The 9,712-nt window shown below is 36.1% G+C and overlaps 1 non-coding gene across 1 annotated transcript; it reads left to right on the forward strand.

Moving 5' to 3' along the window:
• The first annotated feature begins 462 nt into the window (after positions 1-462).
• Positions 463-569, forward strand: LOC141635478 (small nucleolar RNA R71). The gene has a single exon (XR_012540166.1). It is a non-coding gene; the product is annotated as a small nucleolar RNA R71 (small nucleolar RNA).
• Positions 570-9,712: the final 9,143 nt, after the last annotated feature.

Here is a 9,712-nt window from a genome sequence, read left to right on the forward strand (position 1 = left end):
TAGTAGTTGGAATAAGGGGTGCCACTCTTGTATGCTTGGAAAGCATTAACTTATTCATTTGTTCCCCTACATTTGCTTTGATCATGTCCCAAGGTTCCACAATTTTCACATACTCCACTTGGAATTGAGGACGATGCCACCATAGCATTAACATGTTGTTTGGGTGATTTGGAAGCTTTGTCAAGCTTAGCCATTGCCTTCTCAAACTTCAAATTGATGTTATCGATATGAGCACTTAGTTGAGCACCCAATTGAGTGATGGAATCTACCTCATGCTTTCCTCCTCTTGTGGCCTTTCGAGGCCTACTATATTGGGAATTATGAATCGCCATCTCTTCGATTTTGGCCCATGTTTGATTGTCATCAACTTCGGTAAACATCCCATTGGATCCCATATTAAGAACATTGCGGGAGTCTTCATATAGGCCGTTCCAAAATTGTTGCACAAGGAACCACACACTAAGTCCATGGTGTGGACAAGAACGACAAGTGTCCTTAAATCTCTCCCATGCTTCATATAATGATTCCTCATCCCTTTGCTTGAACCCAGTGATTTGGGCTCTCAACATATTAGTCTTCTCCGGAGGGTAGAATTTCTTGTAGAAGGCAAGTGCTAACTTCTTCCTTGAATCAATACCAAGAGTAGCCTTGTCTAGGCTCTTCAACCATTGCTTTGCGGTACCGATCAAAGAAAAAGGAAACAATACCCATCGGATTGGTCTTGAGTAACTCCGGTTTGAGAAATTGCATCACAATAGTCACAAAAAGTCTCCATATGTGAATGAGGGTCTTCACTAGGCATCCCTCCAAATTGACTTCACTTAACTAATTATAGGAATGCTGATTTGGCAATGAAATTACCGGTTAAATGTGATGGTGTAGGAGTACCGTTTGGTAGGTTCTCCTCGGTTGGTACGGAATGTGATGAAAATTTAGGCATTGTAGGTTGATTTTGTGGTGGGTTTTGAATTGGGTTATCCTCTCCTTCTCTTGCAAAAGGGTTGACAAAATCAATGTTATTTGGTTGAATGTCCACAATCTCACCAATACCCACAACTCTCGAAGTACCTCTAGCAACTCTTCTATTGTTGGTTAAGGTCCTTTCAATCTCAAAATCAATAGGTAATAAATTACCTTGTGATCTCCTAGTCATGCAAAATATCAAACAACTCGAAAACAATTAGAACAACCTTGAGGAGATTAACTTCCCCAAGGTAAAGAAAGACACAACTAAAAACAATTAATGAAAATCAAATCAATTGAACACCGTCCCCGGCAACGGCGCCATTTTTGGTTCGGTTAAAACTCGTCGTCAAAAGCTACCAACCAAAACAATATTTATAATTTCACAAACTACTCTTAGCAAATAGGTAAGTAAAGGTCGGATCCCAAGGGATAGGTATTGATGTAGGATTTTCAATTGCAAAAAGCTATGTCTTAGGGTGTTACAAATTGGGTTGAGATGAGATATGATCTAAACTAATCACAAGATGAATGTAAATTAAGTAAAGCAAGTAAAGAGGTTGTAAACAATTGATTAAAAGCACAAGGGTGTCATGGGATCATAGGGGATTCATGGAAATAGATTATACAAACATGTTCTCAAATAGATGCAAGCACTTATTGTTGTGATGGGATCGAGTTAGTGTATATCTTACAATCCCTAGGAGAATTTAGGTCCCGGAGTCGAGTCGTCTAGACTGCACAACACCTACAAGTCGACTTTGTCTCCCCCTATTCAACTCTATGCATGGTCTAATGAGGCTCGAGTTGGTTTATGTCTTACAAGCCTCATTGAAAAGATAGGAGATGGGTAAAAAAATGCAAGGATTCATAGGCTCGCATTTCATTAAACATAACATGTGCATAGGTTGAAATCACAACAAGCAAGCAAATTAATTATGAAACATATTAGATTAAGCATAGACCAATTCCCGTGTTTGTTTTCCCTAATCCCCCATTAACCCTAGCTAAAGAACTACTCACTCATGATCAAGTTTAGCATGCTAATAAGGTTGTAAATCATACTAACAAAGCAAAAAATGATGAATAAATGATGTGATTAACAATAATTAAACAAGGGTAAAAAGGAATTATACTTATGGAGATGATCTAAATAATAAAGCAAAGAATAATAGAAGTACTTGATGATTGATGGAAGGTTGTCAATCCTCCAATAAACCCCAATAATCTTCTAATTACCCAAATAATACTAAGAACAATTGAGAGAATTAAGGAAAGATTAAGATGTGATTAATATTGAGAAATGTATTACAACTAAATTAAGAGATGATTAGAACTTGATTAAGAATGGATTAAGAATTGATTAAAGCTTGATGATAATCTAGGTAGTACAAAGGGGTATTTATACTAGAAATAAGTACAAGGATTAGGGTTACTAAGGGATTAAATTACTATTAAGACCCTAAGAGAAGCTTGAGGAAATATAACTCCCGAGGGACATGCGCGAATCATGCTTGCAACTCCCACCAGGATCTGCTCGTCCTCACCTGAAGCACGGGCTGTCCTGTAAGAAGATCCACTTGGATCGTCCAGGAGACGCTCGGATCATGCCTGTGGTACGCTCGGATCCAGCTCTGGGACCTTCGAATCATTGCTCTGATCCGCTCGTCCTGAGCTCGGGCCGCTCGGATCGTTGAACATAGTTGTTCTCTTGTTTGGCTCCTTAACAATCCACGAGGATTGTGTTGGGGATGCAAGGATCTTTTCATCATTGCCCATTTCACTCTATTTATTTGCTTAGGCCTCTAGTGTTGGTCTCCTATTGGATGCTTGGTCATTAGATGCGATCCATTTAGCTCCATTTTGCCTCATAAATAAAAGGTTAGCGAACGTCTTCTACCAAGGACACAAAACCTCAAACAATATGCAAATGGGAGACTAAAGATAATAAATGACCCTAATATATGCTAGAAAGCATGGGAACAAGGTTAATTCGGGGACTAAATGTGCTCAAATATGAGTCACATCATGGGGCTTATAGGAATTATCTTCATTCATAGATTTATCATCCAAATTAGATTTAAACGACAAATCACCATTCACAACATTAATGTCACTCGATCGAGCAACCGCACCTCTTGATCGAGAGCTTTTCTCAGAATTATTGCTTGATCGAGCAGTTTAGAGTGATCGATCAAGAGGCTTGTCTTCCTCAGTGCTCGATCGAGCATTATTGTCCTTTCGATCAGGCATTTCTTCATTAAACTTGTTCGATCGACCATCAGGAACTGGTCGATCGAGTACACCATGTGAATCAGTCACTATTTCGTCAAAAGACGCCTTCCCATGAACAGTAGCTTCAACTTCCAAGTCTGAAAATTCAGCATTCTCCTTTGGCATTTTGGGTCCCTCATATGAAAGACCACTCCTCAAATTGATCATATTGTTGGAGTATGTGTCCTCCGACAATAATGCAATCATAATTGTCGATCATATTGATCACATATTTAAATCTCATAACAAGAATACGAAAGGGATGATACATTACATATATAGTCAACTGGTCCACACATATCGGTAATGATTGGCTGGCTAGAGTTTGACATTACTGTCGTGCGACGGTGGTGATCAGTTGATCCCTTGAGGTCACTCCTAAAGGACGATTCCCTTAATTGAAAAAGGTTAATTAATTGTATGTCGATACAGATTAATTAATTCCTTAAAATTGAACAAATTATTATCATAAGAGAGAAAATGACATCTTATTCTAATGTGATTAAATAAGATTTTATTTAGTAATTTAAGAAGTTATATTACTAAAATTAATCGGTGTTTGCGAAACACGCAAGATGAGAATGATAATTTAGTTATAATTACAAGATGTTGTGAATTATACTAACTAGTATTTAAATGACCATTTTATGTGAAAGTAATTTTGAATTACTAGTCAATTTGTTAAATGTGATTTATTTAATTTGTAAATGATATTTAATTTGTTAAATATGCATTTTAAATCAAAACATGACATAAGACATGTCACATGTCACATGACATACAATTGTACAATTGACAAAAAAAAATGGACTCCATATTACACATATAAACCGAAATATTGGTGGGCATTTTAGAAGTTTTGTCTTATTCATTTGTCTATGACACTTGATAGTGACTTGACTATGACAAAGTCTTAAACTAATTAGTCTTGTGAAGACAAAAAGGAAAAAGAAAAAGGGTCCAAAAAGGCCCTCTACCCACCGGTTTTTGGTGGATACAATTGAGAGTTTTTCCTCAATTAATTCACTCTCTCATGTTTTATGAAAAACACTACTATCTCTCTCTTGTTCTTGATTTTTATGAATCTAATTTGTAAAAATCTATCACTAATAATACTAGTAGTAGTATATGAGTATTAGTAATCGATTTTAAGGTAAACCACATTACAAATATCTAGTACATATTATTTTGTGGGATTTTGGGATAGTCTTAGGTGCTACTTATTGGAGGGCTTCTATTTTGAAGTCATGGATGATCATCCTTATGTATTTTCTAGCTCAAGAACTAATGAAGGTAGGAGACCTTCATTTGTGCCCATTTGGCTGATTTTTCATGGTGAGAAAACGATTTTCTCATCTCTTGTTATTTATGTTTGCATGCATAAGATCAACTATTTATTTTATGACTAGATAATTTCTCACATATATGAATATTTAAAATAATGAGATTATTGATTTCTAACAAGCGGTATCATGAGCCTTAGGTTGTTTGCATGCAAATCGGTTTATAGTTTTTCCGAGTTATATGATTAACATACAAAACTAATTAAATTGGTTTTATGAAGATAAACCTTAAAATAAATTTGCATGTTAAAAGTTTCTGATCCTAAGTGATTTTTAGGATATTTTGGTTTATTTATGGATTTTATTCTTCATTTTATATAATAATGGCATTAAAATGTGATTTTTATGATAAAAATGTCATTTTTGGACTAAAAATAGCTAAAGTTCAATTTTTTAAGTGGTTTTTGGATATGTTTTCACATATATTATCTACTAATGGCCTGTAAACTTTCATGATAAAATGAGTTGTTATGGTCGAAATATGGATTTTTCAAGTTAAAATCGTATTTAAATGGGAAAATAGGTTAATATGAGTTATATTTCGAATCTGGTCATGAAACTTTAGTATGTTGTCACATGCTATTTTACAAGATGTGTATAAAATATTTGGCTATAATGAAGTCTTTATGCATGATTTATGAATTTTTGATGAAAAATCACATAAATAGTGACTTTAATTAGTAAAAATGCTAAAACATACTTCATAACTAAAGAAAAACGTTACATGTTGCATTTTGTCATATATTTCAGATCTAAAAGTAAAAAGTTGATAAAAATAATTTTTCTCATATTTTTATGGTGATAATTGTTAAATTCGATAAACCGCAACACAGTTTTTCTCGACAAATTTTCGAAATTTTTAACCTAAGTTTTTAAACATTATGAGTGTCATGGTATTTTTTCAGAATGTTCATCAGTTTAAATTTCAAAATTTGAAATTATTTGAGATTTTTATGATTTAATTTGAAGTTTATAGCAATTTTGTAATTTTTAGGTCCATTTATGAACAATATTAAGAAATCTAGGTTAATTATTGTCAAATGTTAGTGGAGACTAATTTTGATTCCTAAGAGGTTATGTAATACCCCGTATTTTTATATAATAAATTAAACGGATATTATTAAACGGATATTATTATATATTATTTATTATACATTTTATATTACTAAGTAAGTCGGGTAAATTGTCGAGTCGATAATTATGATAAGTTATTTTAATTAACTCGCGTTGTATCGATATAAGTTAATTGTGACGGGTTTATAAGAATTCGAAAGGTGAGCTAAACAATTAAACATTGACCCATTTGAGCTAGCCCAATACACGTCCAGCCCATTTAACCCTAAGCCCTAAAAATAACCCTAACCCTAACCCTAAATACCCTAGCCAACCCGCCTCTCTCAGCTCACACACCCTCAACCCGCCTCCCTCTATTCTTGAGATCCAATCTCAGCTTTCACGCATTTCGAGGGAGAGAGAGAGAGCGTGGGTATCGTCAGTGCAGCAAGGAAGGGCTAGGGGTGGTCTTCGACGTTCTTAGGCGGCTATGGTGGCGGTGGTGGTGACGGAAAGGTAAGCATTCAACCACCCTTCCTCTGTTTCGCATTTTCTGTTGGGTTTTTGGTTGTTAATTCGTGACTAGGGGAGGTGTTGTTGGTGGTTGTTAGCAGGGTAGGGGTAATGGGTGGTAAGGGGTGAGTGTAGTGGTGGTGTTTAGGGTGGTTGTTGGTGGTGATAATGGCGGAAAAAGGCGGCATCGACAGGGGTAGACAAAACGGGTTTGTGTGTGGTTTCAGACGGGTTTTGGAAGGGTAGTTTCGGGGTGGCGCCACTGTGGACTTGGGTGAGGTCGAAACAGGTGGTGCCACGTGTGTCGATCGGTGTTCGACGGTGGTGTCGGGGTGGTAGTTAGGTGAGGTGGCGGTGAGGTGTCGTAGTGGCGGGACGAATCGAAAAGGGCTTGTGGTGGCGGAGTTGCGGACCGGGTGTGTTGGTGGCGGTGGTTCTGACCACCGGCGTGGGTCGACCACGTTGGTGGTGGTCGGAGGTGACCGAGCCGACACGTGTCGAGGCCTGGTGGTCGACGGTGAGGGCTGGTGGTTGTTGGAAGGAGTTGTGTCGAGTGAAAAGGGGTGCGTGCGTAGTCGGGTTTTATTCGTTTCCTTTATTATTTAAATTATCATATTTAGTAGTTAAATTAACTTCCGAGTTATTTAAAGACGGGTTTTCATAATTTAATCATGATATTTCGTAATGGGTCGTATTCTTAATTAATTAATCTAATCCCGAGTTATTTAAATAATTAAGTTAATTTAATTCCCGAGACATTTAATAATTCAAGTCGGGTTTTGAGTCGGGTTTGTTAAAAGAGGAAGATTACTATATCGGGAAAGTTTCCATTTTGGGAGATGTCCATATTTAGTAGTTAGTAATTATAAATATTATAATTGTTTTAGGTGGTGGATTCGTGAAGGATCGATAATCAAATTCATTACTTTATTTACGACCGCTTAACCGCTTAATTGGATTTTTGGCATTGAGGTAGGGAAATACACTTCTCTTACTATCGTCATTGTTGAATTGTGTTGGCTTGATTTACGGTTGTTGATTTACGTTATGATTTATATATACGGGAAGTGATTGACGATTTGATCGTATTGAGTATGATATCACAACATCGGGTAAATCGCATGACTTTATGATTTATCGGTTCGATGATTTATATACATATTGCATTACATTAATTACTCACAGCATTTCATATGCATTGGAGTTGGAGGAGGATGTGGTGGTGACGATGTTGAGATACGATGTGATGTTGTGATAAGGCCCGGGGGGTTCTGCAGACTTGCCCGGTGTCCTCAAATGTTGAGTGGCGGATCGACTTCGGTCGATATTTATAGTCTACTGGGGATCGGTATGGTGGGCGTTCGGGTATGAGATGTGTGTGATGAGTTGAGGTGGAGATGGAGGTGGCGGAGTATCATGCATATCATATTATATTGTTTTATTGTTTTCCCTACTCAACCTCGTGGTTGACCACATGTATTCGTGAACACCCGTGATGAACCGTTTTATGGGGAGCGGTCTTAACGGGTTTAAGAGATAGGACGGGAGCTTGATGGGCGTGAGACATTGGATCAAACGACTTAGTAACTAGATCATCATCTAGAAGACTTCACTTTTATTTATGTCAGTTCTTGTAATTTAATTTGAAAAGAGAATTTGTAATAATTAAGTTAAAATATTATATAAATTGCCTTGGAGTTTAATTTGTTATTCACTACCTCGGAAACCGAGATGGTAACATCCGTTTATTCAGAAAGTCTTGACGAGGACTTCTTTTATAAACCGGGGTGTTACAAAGTGGTATCAGAGCGAACGATCCTCATGCCTAAACCAATGAGCCCAATGAACATAGGATGTGTCTAAATAAAATGAACACGGATAGAACCAAGGAGCACACTGAGGTAAGGTTTGAGTTAGGGGCCCCCTCACACCGAACCAGTGGTCCTCTCAGTTGAACCGGAAACCATGAGTGTATACGAGGGAAAGGGTAGAAAAGTTGCCTGAGGTTGAACAGAAATTTAAATATCATTGCCTAAGTATTAACTGATTGATGCATTGATTATTGCTTAATTGAGTTGATGTATGCCTTGAGACCATATATTCTAACCATTATGCAGGACAACGCTACGGTAAGTAATTTGTATGAATGATGTGTTGATAGTACTACTATGACTAAGTAATATGCGGTTATGTGATCCCGAAGCCATGTTAGTATAGTCTTGTGATAGTAATAAGAAACACGATAAAATTTCATATCTTTAGTCATCACAATCGTGATTTAGATGTACGGAGTAGATCGAGATGCGAAGGGATTCTATGGGGTAGATGTTACGAATTGTACAGTGTTGGATTTAAGTCGGGATGGATTAGTATCGATAGTATAGTTGTAAGAATTGGGACATAGAAATGAATGACTTAGTGATAAAACTCGTTTTGGTTGATTTTACTCTTTAATTGACCTTGCTGCCATTTCTTCTCTGTTTATTGCCTACGGATGAAAATTTTATGAGAAATAGTCTTGGGAGTTAGTGATCGTTTGGCGTTCGTTTCACGCTTATAGGATATACAGACTAGGAGTAATAATTATTTTCGTAAGCTGTGGTTAGGAAGTTTCTGTGCAGTGATGTTTGACCAACGATTTTATAAAATCCTCATTTAAATTGTATTAATAATTTTCGCATAATTCCAACTCCATCAATCAAAAGAGTCGCATATGTTTTCAAATTAATAAGTCACTAAAAATCTTGATGTCTCAATATTAAATAATAAGTTTTGCAAACTGACCCAAGTTTGGACCAAGTGTTGTCACATGTTTGTTTGGACCAACCGAGTTGTGAAATTTTTTAAAAATGAAATTCTCGTGCTGTAGACCTAATTATTTTTCCCCTGTGTTTTTAACTCTCCGTATTTTATAAAGGTTATATAAGTCAAATTTTAATCGACCGGTTATTTGATCGTGATCTTTGAAAGTTACAACGTGAAACATGACTTGTAAACTGTGTGTTCTAGGTTGAGTTTCATACAATTGTTTGGTTAGTTCATGAGTTTTAATAATGTGAATTTATAATATTTTATATAACGACAGTAGCACGCATGTTCAGTAGTTAGGTATCTTAATCAGTGATAAAATTAAAGTTTAACATTGTTGGCATGATAGTATGAGTAAAATTGAATAAGCTTAAATTGATTTCTAATCAAGGGTGAAATATGTTATACGAGTCCAGTTGTTTGCATAATTTATATACATTTGGCATGTTGTAATATTTTATATCATATTTGCATGGTGGTCGGATATATATGAATAATAAAACTATATTGTCGTACCTAAGTAAAATTGATGGCGTTAAAAGCTAAGGTGATTGTTCTAATATACTCGCATGAATGATTATAATAATTATGTTTAAATGTTTACACATGGATGGTAGTAATGATCGTGTCTAAATGTCCACCCATATAGGATGTCATCCGAGTTTAAAGACTTTCATGTGAGTCGGTGTGCCTATAGTATATTTATTACTTACATTGCATTAAATTATTCCAGTTGAACCTAAAACCTATAACATGAT

This window comes from Silene latifolia, chromosome Y, assembly GCF_048544455.1.
Source record: "Silene latifolia isolate original U9 population chromosome Y, ASM4854445v1, whole genome shotgun sequence".
NCBI classification, from domain to species: Eukaryota; Viridiplantae; Streptophyta; class Magnoliopsida; order Caryophyllales; family Caryophyllaceae; genus Silene; species Silene latifolia.